This window comes from Notechis scutatus, chromosome 1 (genome assembly GCF_049901735.1).
Source record: "Notechis scutatus isolate UNSWTSFEM ecotype Mainland chromosome 1, rNotScu1.2, whole genome shotgun sequence".
Taxonomy (NCBI): domain Eukaryota; kingdom Metazoa; phylum Chordata; class Lepidosauria; order Squamata; family Elapidae; genus Notechis; species Notechis scutatus.
The window spans coordinates 92560772-92579014 of NC_142009.1; the positions used below are offsets into that span (position 1 = coordinate 92560772).

The 18243-nt window shown below is 40.1% G+C and overlaps 1 protein-coding gene across 1 annotated transcript in view; it reads right to left on the reverse strand.

Annotated features, from left to right (window-relative positions):
* PDE7B (phosphodiesterase 7B) overlaps nt 1-16929 on the reverse strand; it is a 228937-nt gene extending 212008 nt beyond the window's left edge. The window contains exon 1 of the mRNA XM_087971167.1: nt 16798-16929. The gene's annotated coding sequence lies outside the window, so the exon portion shown is untranslated. The remainder of the gene's footprint in view (nt 1-16797) is intronic.
* Between the last annotated feature and the right edge of the window lie 1314 nt (nt 16930-18243).

The window sequence follows — 18243 nt, forward strand, 5'->3', positions numbered from 1 at the left end:
GGCATGGGTCAGAACACACAACTTTACTTGTCGTAAAGTTACTTTTTCAGCATCCTATGTTGGAAAAGTAGCTAAACAGAGCAAACGTTACATAAGGACGACCTTTTATTTTATGTTTTTTTTTCTTTTTATAATATTTTCATTTGTAAAAAAAAAAAAAGACCTATTACTTTATCCTTGATTATGAATGAATTGACTTTCTTTAGCTTAAGTCTTATTTTTGCCCATTTGCTTCTGGCATGGTATAGGGTCTCCTACTTGAACAGAGGAATTAGGCTAGAAAACCTTCAAGTTTCCTTCCAACTCTGTTATTCTGTTATTGAATTATAGCCACAATTCAGAGATTTAAAACTATCCAAAACTTCCTCAGCCAGCACTATCAAAGTCTATCTGTATACATTGTATAAAGCAGTGATAGTATTCTATCGGTTCTGCCCGGTTCTGGCATACCAGTAGCGCCGAAAATTGGCAGAGACCAAACTGGTTCTCTCTGAGAAGCTGCTGGAACTTTCTGTTGGGCCCGCCTGCCCGGGCTCCCGTAGTGCTCCCTGCTTTTGAAGCACAGCTGCTTTGCGCAGCACAGCTGATTGCCGCGCATCAGCTGCTGAAGCAACAGGGAGAGTGCAGGATTGCAGGAGGGGAGTCAGAAAGCTTCTGTGCCTGCGCAAAGTGCATGTTTGGTGCGCATGTGCAAAGCCACGCCCACTGAACCAGTGGTAAACTATTTTGAAACGCACCACTGGTACAAAGCCAATATAGTTTAAAGCTAAACAATTATCATTGCAACAACTAGCCTATGTTTTTATTTTTTCTTTATTGAATTTTTGTGTCTCCTATCTCCTCTGTAAGGTGACTCTGGGCAGCTGGTAGGATGAAGATGTAATCATATGTATATATCAGGTAGATACAAATACAATATTTGGCCCTCGGTTTATAAAGGGAGGGCTCTTCTTTTCTCAGCCTATTGCTGCTAGCATGTTTGGAATAAAGGCATGGCAAGATGAGTCAGAGGATGGATGGGTTGTCATTGATAGGCATAGGCACTGAATTAACATTTCTAATACTTTCTTTGATGCATTTTCTCAAGAGAAAAGGCAAACACAAACCTATTTCACATGTGTAAAGTAGACTGACCTAGCTAGATGGCAGTACTTAACCAATGTTGGCTGAACTTCAAAAAATAAGCAGGATCAGATCTGATTAATCTGTGGAAAGAAGACTGCCAGGAAATCTTTCAGTTGTAGGCTAAAGAGGGAAATGGAGGTGAGTGGAGAATCTAGAAGGCAAAGGCAAAACTAGAAATCCAGAGAGCCAGTTTGGTGTAGAAATTAAGGCACCAGGCTAGAAAGTGAGATGCCATGGGTTCTAGTCCTGCTTTAGCCATGTGTCATGTCCCTGTCAGAATCTGACTCAGAGGAGGAAGCCGAACAGCTGACAGGGAGTGGGAGGCTCCGTTGGCTGTGGAAGAAACTAGGGAAAGGCAAAGTTCGGCTGGGCAGAGCAGGGATAAGGTAGAATAAGGGAGGGGGAATTCAGACGAAGACCCAGGCCCACCCCCTCTTAATCCTAGGGCACGCAGGGAGGAACGGAGAAGACAGCAACGTGGGTTGCATGGCTTATGGGGGAGGAAAGGGCCCTGACTCCCTTCATTAGCTGAAGCTGGGAACAGTGTATAAAAAAGGCAAGCTACGTGCAGCAAGCTGTTGGGAGCAAACTTGATTTTATCTTGTATTATCGTGGCTTATCTGTGTTCCTGGTGTTTTCCCAACTGTGTGAGTTTTGCTGTGCTTTCAACTTTGAAATTCCTGTTCCTGCCCTGCCAAACTAATTACTTCAGTTTGGGTTGTTTGGGTTTCAAGTTACAGTTTGTGTGTACCATGTTTTGGACTGAATTTTCTACAGTCAAAGGCTGTTCCTGGGAGAGTTTTTCTCCAGCTCAAAGGTAACATGGACATTGGGGGCAAAGTTGGAGATAATAAGGAGACTCTTATTGCTTATCTGACTGTGTTACCTTTGTGCCATGCCCCGGGTCATCACACCATGAAAGCTAGCTGGATGACCTGGGGCCAGTCTCTCTCTCTCTCTCTCTCTCAGTCCAACCCACCTCACAGTGTTCTTGTTGTGGGAAAAATAGGAGAAGAAGGTGTGTTGGAAATGTTGAGTTATTTGTAAAAATAATAAAGGTGAGATACAAATAAAATAAAATAAAACCCTTCTATACTGTTCTTAACAAAGCTACCTGGATATTCCTGTCAATCGCCAAAAATGATGCTCAATTCAAAGACTTTTTAGGAATGACCGGGCCAGGATACTTCATTTGGGAACTTCTTAACGACATGCTTTTAGGTGGGGCACTGCATATTTCTATGGTGAAAAGGAATCTTACACCTAGATTCTGTGTTAAAAGTACAAAGATTTAAGACAAAATCTTCCATTAGAATGAAAGCATCATAGCCTTTTGGTCGAGAATTGGCATTCTCTTTGCATCTTCAAGCTGTGGGCACAAGGAAAATTGCTATGTATGCTAGTCTCTCTCCCCTCCCCCCAATCTATTTCAACAGTAAAATAAAAGGAAATACTGCTGCAGAAAATGGGAGAATTTAAATTCCTTTGATTTGCTATTTGATTGGGATGGAATCCACTCCCCCCCCCCCACAAAATGGGTGTACAGTAAGTGTGAAAACAAAGATTGCCATTGGCAAAAAGCAGGGAAGGCACAGATTTTCATACCATGGAGCAAGAAGAAAGAAATTACTCGTGTAGAGCCATCTTAGTAATAACTAAGTCCTTCTGTTATCTCCTTCCATTCATCACCTTTCTTGTCCTTAAAATACTAATGCTGTAAAAATGTGCTTATAGCTAGGTGTGGATGGAAGAGAAATATCATCATTAAAATACAATGCTTGGAAGTTAACATCCAGGGGCAGTTCTACCTACAAGATTTTTTTAAAAAGTTCAGTCCAATGTCTAATTAGGGCCCTTAATATGTTTGAAAAGCTTCCTCCCGCCCCTCTTCCCCATGTATTTCTAGAATGCTGGGTTTGCTTTAACTAAAGTTCAATCATTTTATGTTAATATTTCAAGAACAAGAAAGGTGATTAATTTGTGCATTTGTAATTCTTCACTATCTGAATTCTAGCTCGTTATTCCAGTTGGAATAATTGGAGTCTACTTCGTTACACACCTCCAGTATGTCAAACATTTTACACTGCCCATTTTAGGCAAACACATACACACACAGAAACATGATGCAACATTCTAGGTCCAGATCAGAGGAAACTATATTATACTGTTGATTACAGCTTTCAGCTATTTACCGTACTTTGGAAATAATGATTAATAATGAGATGGCTAACAGCTCAAGGAAAATGTAGAAAATTAAAAAACAATTTTTTTTTACCACAGTAGGGAAACCTTTCCCCTGAATTCCTCTACCTCTTGGCCTCGACTTCATCCAGTCTTTAAACCAAATCAGCAAATTATCACAAACAAAACAGCATCACCAAGAAAAAAAGCTGGTGAAAATCAAGAATAGAATACAGATAGTCCTCGAGTTATGACCACAATTGAGCCCAAAATTTATGTTGCTAAGTGAAACATTGGTTAAGTGAGTTTTGCCCCATTTTACAACTTTTCTTGCCGCAGTTGTTAAGAGAACCACTGCAGTTGTTAAGTTGGTAACACAGCTGTTAAGTGAATGTGGCTTCCACATTGACTTTGAATATCAGAAAGTCACGGAAGGCGGAGCTTCCTCACTGACGGACCGTATATCACGACTCTTTGCGGCTATGGTCCGTGCGCTTTCATTGGATAGTCCCGATCATTATGATTAGGGGCTGAAGCTGCCTTGGAGGGGCGGCGGAGTAAGGGGAAGCCGCAAGCCAGGTTGAGGGGAGCCGCATCTCCCCTCCTGGGCTTGGTCTCCCCTCCCCCCGAAGATGAATGCAGCGGTGGTTTAAAATGGCCACCCTGAAGAGGAGGCCTCAGCTGGATTAAGATTTGTGCAGGAGGGGAGAAAGAGGTGGATAACATCTGAACCGGGACAATTGGGCGATGCAACTAAACAAAAGTACCCTGGGATTAAGGTAACATGGAATTTTTAAGAAAAGAAAAGTGAGCGTTGAAATTACAAAGGGACAGGAAAAAAAATAAGAAAATATTTTTGACAGCTAAGTGGGGCTTCGAACCAGGAAAGGAAGAAGCAGAAAGGAAGAAGAAACTAAAGATTTAACTAAATTGGACTAAAATATTTTGGCAATAAACAGGCATAAAATAAAGCTGGACTTAAGATTGTCAAAAAATAATAATAATAAAGTTTACAAATTGGAGACTGGACTGTGCTGGAATATTGAGGTTTGAAAAACCCTAAACAAAAAAATAGGGGGGAAATGTGAAGACTTTGTATAATGGAGAATGCCACCTTTTGACAAAAACTTGAGCTCAAACAAAAGGGAAAGCATCCTGTTTCTGAATGAACCTGTGTGGATATAACATTAAAGAAATATTGAAACAAAGTAAGAATCTTAGAAAGTGAAAGCAGAACCAGAATAAAGAAAAAAGCAAGGAAAGACTGACTGTGGGATTGGTTGATATTTTTGGTATAGACCCTGGGCTGGAATAATTGAGAACTTTAGAAAATTGAAAGAAGAAAGAAGGAAAGTAAAAGTGGGTTTTTTGTGGACTTTAATGATCATAAAATACAAGAGTGTGTAATGATGACATCTCTTCGCGAATTAAAAATGGAACTTAAAAATATGAGAGAATTACTACAGGAAAGAGGCGAATTACTTTGCTCTGTGTTAGAAAAAATGGAAATGGCGATTGAAGAACAAGAAGAAAGAGCTTCAGAGGAGGAGGAGTCGATTCAAGAAGAAGACATTTTAAATAGACAATTAACACAAAGAACACTACAAAGAAGTAGGGAAAGAAGGAAGGTTAAAAAGTTGAAATTTAAGAAGGCAATCAAAAGGGGGAATACCTGTGAAGTCAGGAAAGGCAGAAAGACCCTGCAGAAAGGGGAAAGGAAGATATTAAAAAAGAGAGGGATATAAACTGGAATGAGAAAAGAGATGGGGAAAAGAGGGGGAGGAGAAGCAGTAAGAAACAGGTACATAAAATAAAGAAATACGGAAATAGTAAAACGTTGAAAAGAAATGGTTTTTTTCAGAAATAATGGTTGATGAATTAAAAAGGGGATTCTGCAGGGTGACAAGGCTTAATAAGAATATTTCTGCAATTAAAAATATTTAGAAAATAGGGTAATATAGATACTGATAACTTTTATTATAAATTAAGGGGGGAAAATATGCTGTGGAATCCAAATGAAAAGATGTAATGATTATTATTGTAACTTCTTAAAAATAATCGTTTATTGGGAATCAAGATGAGGGAATAAAGGTATATTTTAATCATTGAGGTGTCACACTCAAAGCAGTAAAACCTATACTTGTTTTTTTTCTTTAGTGTTAAAATTTGTATTAATCTAGAATTTATAAAAAGAATGTGTAATGGAAAGGAAATATGACAGACTAAAGAACCAACTAAATTAATAAGTTAATATAGACTATTAAAAGCAAGGAGAGACATTAGTAACATTTTATTATTATCATTATTATTATTATTATTATTATTAGGCAAACACATATTGTTTATCTTTATTTTTAAAATAAATATTAAAGGATTATATTTGAAATAATTGAAATGAAACAAAAAGATGTTTCGATTGAGATTAATGAAAGCGGCTAGAATTAATGTGTTTGTTTCTCTCCTTACTGAAAATTTGGAATGGAAAAGTTAATAATAGAATTAAGTATGCATATATGAATGTATAATTGCTGTCATATTTGTATGTAAAGGTGATGACCCGGAAATATGTTGTCCACTAAAAAGAGATTTTTGTTTTTAATGTGAAAAACTGAATAAAATTTGTTTTAAAAAAAAGAAAGAAAGTCACAAAAGTTGATCACATGACCCTGGGACCCTGCAACCATCATAAATATGAACCCAGTTACTCAGCATCTGAATTTTGATCATGGTGCTGTGCTTCAAAGGTTAGATGGCCCAAACATTGATGTTTGAACATAGCTCTTTTTAACATTTATAGGTTATTGTGTTTTGGTTATTGTGTCTAGATTAAAATGTTCATATATAATGCTAGTCCATGTATGATATGCTAAATAATTATGTTATTGTTGTTGCCATCTAGTAGTTGTTTGGATTTGTGTAGCCCACATATGGCAACTCAGTTAAAGAACAAAAGAAAACCCAAAGGATACAAGAAAAGTAGAATACAATAAGAGCCTATTTGGTGTAGTGCAGAGGTCTCCAAACTTGGCAACTTTAAGCCTTGTGGACTTCAAGTCCCAGAATTCTCCAGCCAGCATAGTGTAGCTGGCTAAAGAATTCTGGGAGTTGAAGTCCACAAGTCTTAAAGTTACCAAGTTTGGGGACCTCTGGTGTAGTGGTTTAGGATAAAAGGCTAGAAATCAGGAAACTGAATTCTAACCTTAGATTATACAGTATATGAAGCCAGTTTGGTGCCATTGGGCTAACCATTCCCTTTCAGCCCTAGGATGAAGCAAATGGGAAAACGCTTCCAAAATATTGCCAAGAAAATTGTATAAATTTATTGAAGCAGGCCCCAGAAGTTTGAAAACACACAAAAGCAAATAGCTGGAAAGTTCATTTCCTTCCCCCTCTTTTACAAACCAACAAACAAAACTCTCATGCCAACAATATCACTCTTTATCTTCCCCTAAAGGAAATAAACAGCATTCTATTCACAGATTCCACACATTCAATCATCATCATGAGGACAGACTTCAACCATATCCCCATCTCTACCAATCCTGCATGGAGAAGCCAAGTGTCCGTTTATTTACATTAGGGGCTCTTATCAAGCCGCTGGGTCCAATTCATTGTTTCCCAATGAGTGATGACAAGTCTTCTTCCTGTGCACTTATATTTAAAATCTGATGAATGCTTGAGATTATCTCAGACAGCTCTGAGTAGCCAGAAAGAGGAAATAAGCAGGACTTGCGATCCTTCATCAATGTGATAAAACTGAGAAACCAACTTACTGGTAATGCCTATATTATCAAAATGCCAAAAATGTTTGCATTGTATAATCCAGTGTCTCAATCTGTCAGTATTCAATAAGTGTCAGTACCCTTGTATAATCTCTTAATGGGTTGTCAATCCATGTACTCACTAATTGCCTGGTTCTAGTTTTGGGCTCTTCTCTTTATCTGACATGAATTGGTTTGACTTTCCCTCTATTCTGCCTGGCCTTCCACATTTAATTTTGTTTGTCTTGGACTCTTAGCTCAGATTCTAGCTTTGAATTTGTCTCCAGATGGATTCTGTTGCAGATGGAATCCAGGAACGACCAATTGTGTTGCAATTTGGAACCCTCAACTCTCTGCTTACTTAACTGCCTGCAGCACATTGTTAACAGTCTTGGAAGTAAAAGATTCTGGAAGAGATGACCCACATGAATAGATGTACTTCTAAACTCTAAATGAACACCATACTGATAAATTTTGAGATAAAGAGGAATGAGACCGTTTTAGTTTGACTCATTTATAAATCTTATCCCTTGGTGACCATTTTAACTCTGCCTCTCAGAAAAAAGATCATAATTGATGAAGTGTAATGATAATTATCTGACTTGTCTATCTTTAATGATTTTTCAGCTCATTAAGAAATGGGGATGATTGGGTTCATGCATTGCATATAACGCATTTGGTTTAGTTTAAGGCAGGAGTGGGATTCAAATTTTGTAACAACCGGTTCTGTGGGCATGGCTCTGTGGGTGTGGCCATGTGACTGGGTGGGTGTGGTTTCTTTTTTGGGGGGCCTTCTGGGCCTCAGGGAAGCCTCCTGGGGGGTGTTTTTGTTCCCAGGAAGCTTCCCTGGGGCCCAGGAAGGCAAAAAATTGAGGGGACGGGTTTTTTTTGCTGTGCCTCCCACCTCCATTTTTTGCCTTCCTGGGCCTCATGGAAGCAGTAAGTAAGTGAGGGGAATCCTGGCACAGCTGATCATAGGAATAGCTGATCGTTGCAAGGGAAAAAAGAAAAAGAAATACCTTAAGGAGTGACTGGGCGGGGAAGAACGCCGTCAGTGATGTTGGGCATGTGCGCGATGTTGCGCATGCATGATGACTGACTGGGCAGGGAGGGGAGGGGTAGGCAGAGAGGGGCGGGGCCAGCCAGGGACACAATTTGCTGGTTCTCCAAACTGCGTAGAATCATAACAACCGGTTCTATAGAACCAGTCCGAACTGGTAGAATCCCACCCCTGGTTTAAGGTTCAGATGAACTTAGCTACTTGGTTTATGACTTAGTGTTATTGTATGAACCCTATCATGCTGAGTACTTTTGTGTGACATATTAAACCACATTTAATTTGAGCGCAGTTAGTCATCAAATTCTGGGGATGGTTCCACATTGTGGTTAAATCTGGGTGCCTCATCCACAATCTGAATCTCTCATTTATTTGACCGGTACCTATTATTTTGCCAAGTGTCAGGCCAGTGGTCAGGTGGATTTTGGATCCACACCAGTGGGTAAACAGATTTTAACCTTTATTATTAGCTCTAGCAAACAGATCGAAAAGCATAACATAAAAGGCATACATATCAAGAAAGATGATATCCAAATCTCTTACAAACTGCCAGGATCAATAATGACAGCAGAGATACCCCAAGGGTGACCAGTTTCCACAGGACTCAATGCAGAGGTGGTATTCAGCAGGTTCTGACTAGTTCTGGAGAACCAGTGGCGGAAATTTTGAATAGTTCGGAGAACCAGCAAATACCACCTCTGACTGGAGATTTTACAGTATCCTTCCCCTGCCATGCCCACCAAGCCACGCCCACAGAACTGGTAGTAAAAAAAAATTGAATCCCACCACTGACCCAATGCTAGGTTCTGTGTAGAAGCTCCCAATAAACAACAACCCCGTGGTTTTTATTAAAGCCTGGCATCATGATTTCATGGCTTAGCCGTAGTCATGAGATTGCAAATTATGACCTTGATTGGGTAGCACATGACTCTGGAATGGGAATTGAAGTTTGAGACTTTGGCAGTAAGAAAAACTTTGCAACTATATGAATATTTCTTTCTCTTCTCCTTTGTTCATTAAAAAAGAATTAAAAAATAAGCAGATTATCTTAGAATGAGCTCTACGCTTCTAGACTTTTCTTAATATGAAGAAATCAAAATAAACTCAAAATAATAATTGTCTTCCGCATTGCCAGTATTGCTTTGTTTGTCATTCGGACCTAGAAATGGAAGGTTATTATTCATTGTTTAACTGCCTAGCCTCCTCTGCTCTCTCTTGTTGTTTTTCACTGCTCATAGATAAGTACCTTTCCCAAAATATAGATTTTCCTAATGACCCTCATAGTTTCAATCCCAATTAAACCACTAGAATCTATTTGGGGTGGGGGTAAACCAGCATATGCCAACTGCTTAGCCACCACAAAGTTGATGGGGGAAGTTTCAAATAAGAGAAAGAATGACAAATCAGTTTTTATCTTATCTTACCCGTGGCTTCTTTTAAAAAAGAATTATTAAAACAAACTTTGATTTAACATGAAGAGTGAATAAAAATCACTGAAGACCATTCCTGTTTCCACTGTTGGATTTCTTCCACCCATAATTATATCTACCATAAATAAAACCATGCTATTTTCAAGACAGCCCCTCAGAATTTTTGGAAATGGAGGAGCATATCAGCTTAGTAAACAACAAAATAGCATAATTGCACAGCTGTGTAATTAATAATAACCCATGAAATCATTCTCTGCCCCTTTTTAATTCAGCCTTTTCAGTTATATTTAACATAGTACTGTTTTTTCAGAGGGGGTGTTAATGCAATTTTATGTTTTGGTATTTATACTGTGCATTGTCTTATCTTCAGGAACTTACATGCCATTTCTGATAGAACAGAATGTAACTGACAGTCTTGTAGGACTGAAGCAATATATCAAAATGCTGGCTATGAAGAAAACAGCCTGAAGCTATGAAATATTGCTTGTTGGCTACACCAGTCCTCCTTCTGGCTGCTTGGAAATTTGGCCTCATATTTTCCCCGCTTTTTAACAACTGAGGATAATTTTTTAGCTTTCTCTTCTTTTCCTATGGGCTAGTGCAAGGCTCTTCAAACTTGACAACTTTAAGACTTCTGGACTTCAACTCCCAGAATCCCTCCTCCAGTCATGTTAGCTCAGGAATTCTGGGAGTTGAAGTCCACAAGTCCTAAACTTGCCAAGTTTGAAGACCCTTGGGTTAGTGGTTGGACAAATGAATCATTTCTCCTTGTCTTCCATTGTCTCCTGCTAGGTCAATCTTAGTACCGTTAAGATATCTGGACTTCAACTCCCAGAATTCCCTGACCAGCTATGCTTAGCAACCTTAAAGTTGCTAAGGCTGAAAATCCCTATGCTAGGCCATGCCATAACAATTGCAAAAAGTGGCATTGACAATGCAGGCACAAGACCAAAAGAGAAATTACTAAGAATTCATACCTCTCCGTATATAAAAACATTTTCCCTGTAGTGAAATAATAATCACATTTCCCAGTTGCATTACCCAACACTCTTATATCAAGACCCATAACTTAGAATACCATGAGGTAATAAATGATTTATTTAGATGATTCAAATAGTATTTTTCTTTATGATGCAGTTTTTTATCCAAACCATGCAGATCTTGCTTTGCCACTGCGGCTGATTTTCTGAAAATAGTAGCATGCCATAATATAACAAGCAGCTTGAAAATCCACAAACTGAAAAAATGAAATGGGAGTTTGGAACATGCCACATAAAGAATAATTCAAACAGCCTCATTTTTCTCAGAAGTGAGTAGTGAATGTTTAAAATATGAAAGATGTTAGCCATTTTCCCCTATGTGGCCTGAATAGCATTTTGTTTCAATAATTATTCTAAGGAAAACATGACTGTTTTAACTATCTACCCATCTTTGTAAGTTGGCAGAAAATGATAATGGCATGAAACTTGCTATTCTGGTTGTCAATCTCTTTCCTTACCTCTGTTCCCATCACTGCCAATCATCTGGCTTGCCTCCTGGCCAATGGGTGACAAAGGGCATGTCCACCCAGCATCCTTAAATTGCTCCTTTCCTGTGCATGGACCGTTAAGCCAGTTATGAAATCCTGTTCAGACTGAGGTGCTTTGGCAGCGGCTTGCAGATTATTCTGTCTGGCCCGCAGGCTACCACATTTTCCCACTGGACAATTTCTTTACCCTGTCCAACTTTCCATTCCACGAAAGCAATTGTCATTCACGTTTCTTCCTTTGAATGGGACATACAATGCATTCAGAAAGTATTCAGCCCCCCTGCAATTTATTATGTTGCAGCCTGATTCTAGAGTTGTTGACATTTATTTTTTTTCTCACATTAATCTACGCTCAGTACCCCATAATGACAAAGTAAAAACATAATTTTAGAAATGTCTGTAAATTTATTAAAAAGAAAAAATTGAAATATCACATTGGCATAAGTATTCAGACCCTTTACTCAGTATTTTGTTGAAGCACCTTTGACAACCACTACAGCCTTAAGTCTTTTTGGGTATGATGCAACAAGCTTTGCACACCTGGATTGGGGGATTTTCTGCCATTCTTCTTGAAAATCCTCTCAAGCTCAGTCAGGTTGGATGGCAACCATCAGTGGACAGCCATTTTCAGGTCCCTCCAGAGATATTCAATAGGGTTCAAGCCAGGCCTCTGGCTGAGCCACTCTAGGACATTCACAGAGTTGTCCCTAAACCACTCCTGGGTTGTTTTAGCTGTGTGCTTAGGAACATTGTCATGTTGGAAATGAACCTTTGGCCCAGTCTGAGGTCCCTGAGTGCTGTAGAATTGGTTTTCATTGAGGATATACCTGAACTTTGCTCCTTTCAGCTTTCCCTCAGCCCTGACCAGTCTTCCCAGTCCCTGCTGCTGAAAAACACCCCCACACCACATGATGCTGCCACCACAATGCTTCACTGTTGGGGTGATATTGGGGAGGTGATGAGCAGTACCTGGTTTCCTCCAGACATAACATTTAGAACTGAGGCTAAACAGTTCACTCTTGGTTTCATCAGATCAGAGAATCCTGTCCCCCATAGTCTAAGAGTCCTTCAGGTGCTTTTTTTGCAAATTCCAAGCAGGCTTTCAGTGTTTGATGCTGAGGAGGGGCTTCAGTCTAGCCACTCTGCCATAAAACCCAGATTGGTGGAAGCCTGCAGTAATTGTTGTCCTTCTGGAACTCTGTCCCATCTCTATACAGGAGCTCAGTTACAGTACCATTGAGTTCTTGGCCATCTCTCTTACTAAGACCCTTCTCCCCAAGTGGCTCAGTTTGGTTGAGCAACCAGCTCTTGCCAAACATCTTCCACTGGAGAATTATGGAGGCCACTGTACTCTTAGGAACCTTCCTCTCAGCCTCCAAGATTTCTTCTTCTGCTTGACTCTTTCTGGCTGCTGTAGAAATGGGGGAGTGGAGGAATAATTGGGCTTCATGGGGGGAAGGGTGCTGGAGGTTGAAGTTGTGTGAACTGTAAAAGTTGGGATGCTTTTCTGCTTACCCCGCAAAGGTCAATCATCTTGGCATACCAAATGGGTGAGACGCCACCTGAAAATGTAACCCCCATGACATTATACACACATCAGATTGGATGTCCAGTTTGAATTGTTGGGGGTGGGGACTTGGGATAACTTTCTTTTTTTTTTTTTCCCCTTTACCCCCCCCCCCACCTCCCCCCCTCTTCCCCCCCCCCCCCCCCCCCCCCCCCCCCCCCCCCCCCCTTTTTCTTTCCCACCTCCCCCCCCCCCCCCCCCCCCCCCCCCCCCCCCCCCCCCCCCCCCCCACACCAAAACTTATATCCCCCCCCCGTCCCCCCCCCCCCCCCCCCCCCCCCTAACTTCCCACCACCCTCTTACCTCATTTTTTTGTCCACTTATCCATCCAAAAAAAAAAGATAAGAAGTTTCTCCTAAAAAATGAGTCTTTACCAAAAATAAAAAAAAATTAAATATTCATACTACCACTCATCTTTACTTTCTTTTTTTTTTTTTAAGGCTTGCTTTCTTGGATTTTGAATCTGACACTTTCTCAGATCCGTGCCTTGCGACAATCCTGTCTCTGACCTCTGCAGTTCCTTTGACCTCAAGGCTTTTGCTCTGCTTCAGTGTGCATTGTCAGCTGTGATGCCTTCTAAAGAGAGGTGTGTGTGCCTTTCCAAATCATGTCCAATCCATTTAATTCACCGCAGGTAAACTCCATTCAAGGTATAGAAACATGTCAGCAATGATCAAGAGAAATGGGCGGGGAGGGGCACCTGAGCTAAAGTACACATGTTGTTGCAAAGGGTCTGAGTATTTATGCCAATGTGATATTTCAGGGTTTTTTTTTTCCCTTTTTAATAATTCTAAAATATCTAAAATTCTGTTTTCATGTTGTCATTATGGGGTACTGCGTGTAGATTAATGAGAGAGAAAAAATGAATTTCAACCACTATAGAGTCAGGCTGCAGCATAACAAAATTGTTAAACGTGAAGGGGTCTGAATACTTTCTGAATGCACTATATATAGAGATATTTAATGTACTTATATGTACACACACAAATACATACCTACATAGATGCATGTATATAGTATTTGCATACAGAATTAAAACAACATAATGCACATCTGCACATGCATAGCCATTAGTTGTTTTTTTTTAAAAGATTATTTTTGGAATTTTCCCTAAGAACACCTGCAGATCCTGTTACAGTAGGACCTCTCTGCTAGCCTAATGGTTACAATACTTGACCCTGATTTGGCAGACTTGCTTTCTCTCCCCACACCCCCACCCAGAGGTATTTACCTTTCCCTAAGCTTATCTTTCCCTAAGCTGTTTTTCTGGGCTTTTTAAAAAGCAAAAAAACAAAACAAAAGCCCCAAATCTGCTGTTACACCATTTCATAACTGAAAATGGGCTTATGAAAACAATGGACAAAAATTAGACAGCAGAGGGAAAGAAAAAAAAATTAATTAAAAACCATTCCTGCTGGGTTTCAAGAAAAGGATGTTTTAGCAGGTGAGATCAGTGTTGTTACTCTGTAAGGAAAACCTACTGGAGCAGAATTTGCAGCAGGTGTTATTCAGGCAGAGCAAGGAAGATGCAGTGAGGGAGTATTTTTGATTCTGCGAAGCAGCGAATCGAAGTACAAGGATTTAAAGTGCATTGGGCAAACCAGACAGGACAGCTGACAGAAGTAGGAAACTGCTACTTTCAAAGTGGAGCAAGGAAAGTGGTCCAGAGTTGCATCTGTGGTGGGGCAAAAGATGACTCCAACACAATCTGTTTCTGCCCTCCAAAATGGTTGCTGGTCCCACAGCCTGGATAACCCTAAAGTCCAACAGATTTTTAAATATATTTTGGATGGTGCTCTTGGATAGTGTCAGAATAAGAGGGAAAATGTTACTTTAAAGATCACTCAGGCATGTCTCACTCATTTGTTGGGAGGTGAAAGTGGAGGTACTGTCATGGGATAATGGTGGAAGAATATTTTGCCAGACTGTTTTTGCAGAGGTGAAGCTCGGGACATGCCCTTCAAAAGACAAGCACAATGAGCATATTGAGCCACAGTGGCACAGTGGGTGAGAGTGCAGTACTGCAAGGCTACTTCTTCTGCCTGCCGGCTGCCTGCAATTTGGCAGTTTGAGTCTCACCAGGCTCAAGGTTGACTCAGCCTTCCATCCTTCCAAGGTGGGTAAAATGAGGACCCAGATTGTTGCTGGCAATATGCTGACTCTGTAAACTGCTTAGAGAGAGCTGTAAAGCACCGTGAAGCTATATATACCGGTAAGTCTAAGTGCTATTGCTATAATGGAAAGACCGAAAGGGTCCTTCTTTGAGGCAGCATCCAACTGTGAGTTTTTTGATCTTATATATATTGGGTCTTATGCAGCAACAGCAATAGCACTTAGACTTATATACCGCTTCACAGTGCTTTTACAGTCCTCTCTAAGTGGTTTACAGAGTTGGCACATTGCCCCCAACAATCTAGGTCAGGGGTGTCAAACTCACATCATCACGGCAGCGTCATGTGATGTATCAGGACTTTTTCCCCCTTCGCTAAACCGGGCGGGGGCAGGGCCAGCACATGAGTTTGACACCCCTGATTCAGGCCTTCATATATAACTTATATATATACGATTGATACTACTTCCTGATTTTTTAATTATTATCTGGCTATTCATTAGGATTCCTGTTTTCTTTGTTTACCTTCCTTAAAGAAGAAGGTAAACAAAGTCCTTAAGGACTTTGTCTTTAGAGGCAAGTTATAGATACTTTAATAAATAGAATTTTTAAAAGCAGTCCTCTTTAATGGCAATAATCTTTTCCAACTGCTGTTCCTTTCTCAAGAACTTGATGACCTTGGCAGACTTTCTTTTCCACTGCAAGAAAAGAAAAAAAAAATCTTGGGGAAGATTTGCCTAATCAAATTAATTTCCTACTTTGATTCCAACATTAATTTCTTTTCACCATCCTTAAAAAGTAATTCTAGGTCTTGATTTGAATATTACAATATGAATTTAAAAGGACCAAAGAAGGGGGGAACTGCTCCATCATCCTTCATTTAAAAAATACAATAAAATAGGAAATCTATGGTACTCCAGATTTGGCACCTGAGGCAATTCTATCTCCTAACGTCTAGACTTTGAACAGGATTATTTCTTTCCAATTATTCTTTGAAAGCAAAGCATCTAATCATGTGAATTCAGCACTCAGGCTTCTCCAGGATTTGGACAACGTGAAAAGCTTGATGAGTTGCTTTCACCACAATCAAAGTTTCTTAAAAAAAAAAAAAAAAAGCACATTTCTGTTCTTCTTAAATTGCCTTCAGGCCAAATCTATTGAAAATGGAATCTCTCTACTCTCGGGAGAACCTGATTCCAATCTAGTATGAGAACTAGTATACTCCATAAGCACAATTCTAAATATGACATAGACCTACAGGGAGAACATGTACAAAAGCCACATCCCACTATCAGCATGTTGCACAATAAAGTAGGATAGATACATAATTTAAATATGACTTTTTTGATGGCAAAGTTTTAGCTAATAAACAGAATAATAGAAGAAGTTAGAATTACATATTAGTTGTCTGGGATTACTATTGATCATCGACACCAACTTGATTCTTTCATTTTCTCCCATCCCCACCCCAAAGGTGTGTGTGTGTGTGTGTGCATGTGATGCCCAGTTTTTGCAGACTGTCAGAGCAAGTCCCTGCAGTTTTCTGGGCATAGTTTTTCAGAACTGGTTTGCCGTTGCCTCTTTTCTAGGACCGAGAGAGTGTGACCAGCCCAAGGTCACCCAGCTGGCTTTGTGCCTAAGGCAAGACTATAACTCACAGGCTCCCAGTTTCTAGCTGGTGCTGCAACCACTACATCAAACCGGCTCTCTTAAAATACACATCCACCTTCAATTTTCAGTTTTGAATTAGGGAGAGAGAATCAGCATGATGGAAGTGAAGATGCTGCTACAGAGTGATGAAGACTATCACAATCTTTTAGCCATAGAAAAAAAATTATTGTCCCACATTATACAGTGGTTTTTTACTCTTTTAGTTTTAGGATAATGAAAACCATGATGTTGGGAAAAAAAATTATATTGCTGGATAGAAATCTGCCTAAAATGATCTCCCCCCTCCCTCCCCCCCACAACCCTTATAAGTCCTGAAAATAATTGCTGTTTCACAGGTAAGAAATTTAAAATTTGACATTTTCCATACCTTTTCCCTCACATACGCCAGTTCTAGCCAGACGTGGGCCTGAGAAAGATATGCTATAACAAGCAGAGGCTTTGAAGGCACATGCTGTAGCAGCCCCGTCCTGACATTTGCTAAGCTTCAGAGTCCCTCAAGCGCCTGGGAGCTCAGCCATTGACGTCACTGAACAATAGGCAAAATATTTCCTCCTCCTCTGTAGCCTGAATTGTAAACACCAAGCCTGCACAGCAAGCTGAACATTTGGGGAGAGGTGGGAGAAAGGGAATGTGAGAAGCTCTCAAGCGATGTTGCCTGAAAATCACCAGCTGCTAATGTTGCTGCACAACCATCTCTCTCTCTCTCTCTCTCTCTCTCTGTGTGTGTGTGTGTGTGTGTGTGTGTGTGTGTGTGTGTGTGTGTGCATGCTAATGTAAGGATGGCAGCACTGGCTTGCTTTCACAGCACAAAGTGGCAGATTTTTACAAGGAAAAATCTGATGATCCAAACACTTCTTTAAAAAAAATCCTTCCTCTCTTATGCCTAGGTAAGTCACAGGCACAGTCTTTTCCACAAAAATTATCTTGCTGTTCAGCATTGTACTGTATGCAAGAAAATCACGATGGAAGCTAGAATAGGGCAGCAAAAGGGCAGAGAGCAAGAGAGGAAGAGCAATAAGAGACGTGGAAAAGAAGGCTATCTCTCTCTCTCTCTTCCAGTGTTTAGTAGATTGATGAGCAAAATGAAACCTGTTGCGTTGGTTAAGTCAGCTTCCTGGAGGTATTGGGCTTTGGCGCTCCTATCCATATTTTCTAGACAAGATAGCCTAACGTTTAGTCTAAAATTTAGAGTTTCGGACTTCCCTGCATTATATCTGCAAATTTCAGTGCAGTGGCAGGGAGAAGGACAATCACTGGAAACAGAAAATGTTTCTCAATGGTGCAAAAAGAATTTTTTATTGTATTGGCTGAAATTTACAGAGGCTGTAGCAGGAAACACCGAGAGACATTGCAAGCCTTAAGTGGAAATACTTGCTTTGATTTAAAAATAACTTTTTAATATACAAAACATATATGGCATATTGATACCTTTCATTTTCCACCTCAGAAGCCTTTAGTCATGCTGGCCACATGACCACGGAGACGTCTTTGGACAGTGCTGGGTCTTTGGCTTTGTAATGGAGATGAGCAAACTGCTCCCCTAGAGCTAGAAACGACTAGCATGTATATGCGAAGGTAACCTTTGCCCTTACCTTTAGGCATTTGACTGTCCAGGTGAGGGCCCCAAAGAAAGTATGGCTTTTAACCAAAATCATTTAAAGAATCTAACACTTTTAAATGTTAGCTGGTATGTGCAAGTTTGCCTGGCTTTTGGCACTGAGAAATGGAGATTGTCACTATATATTGACCCTATTAATGTTATCAAACCTCTGGACACTAACACCCTTATGACTTGTTTGTCTTAGAATACATT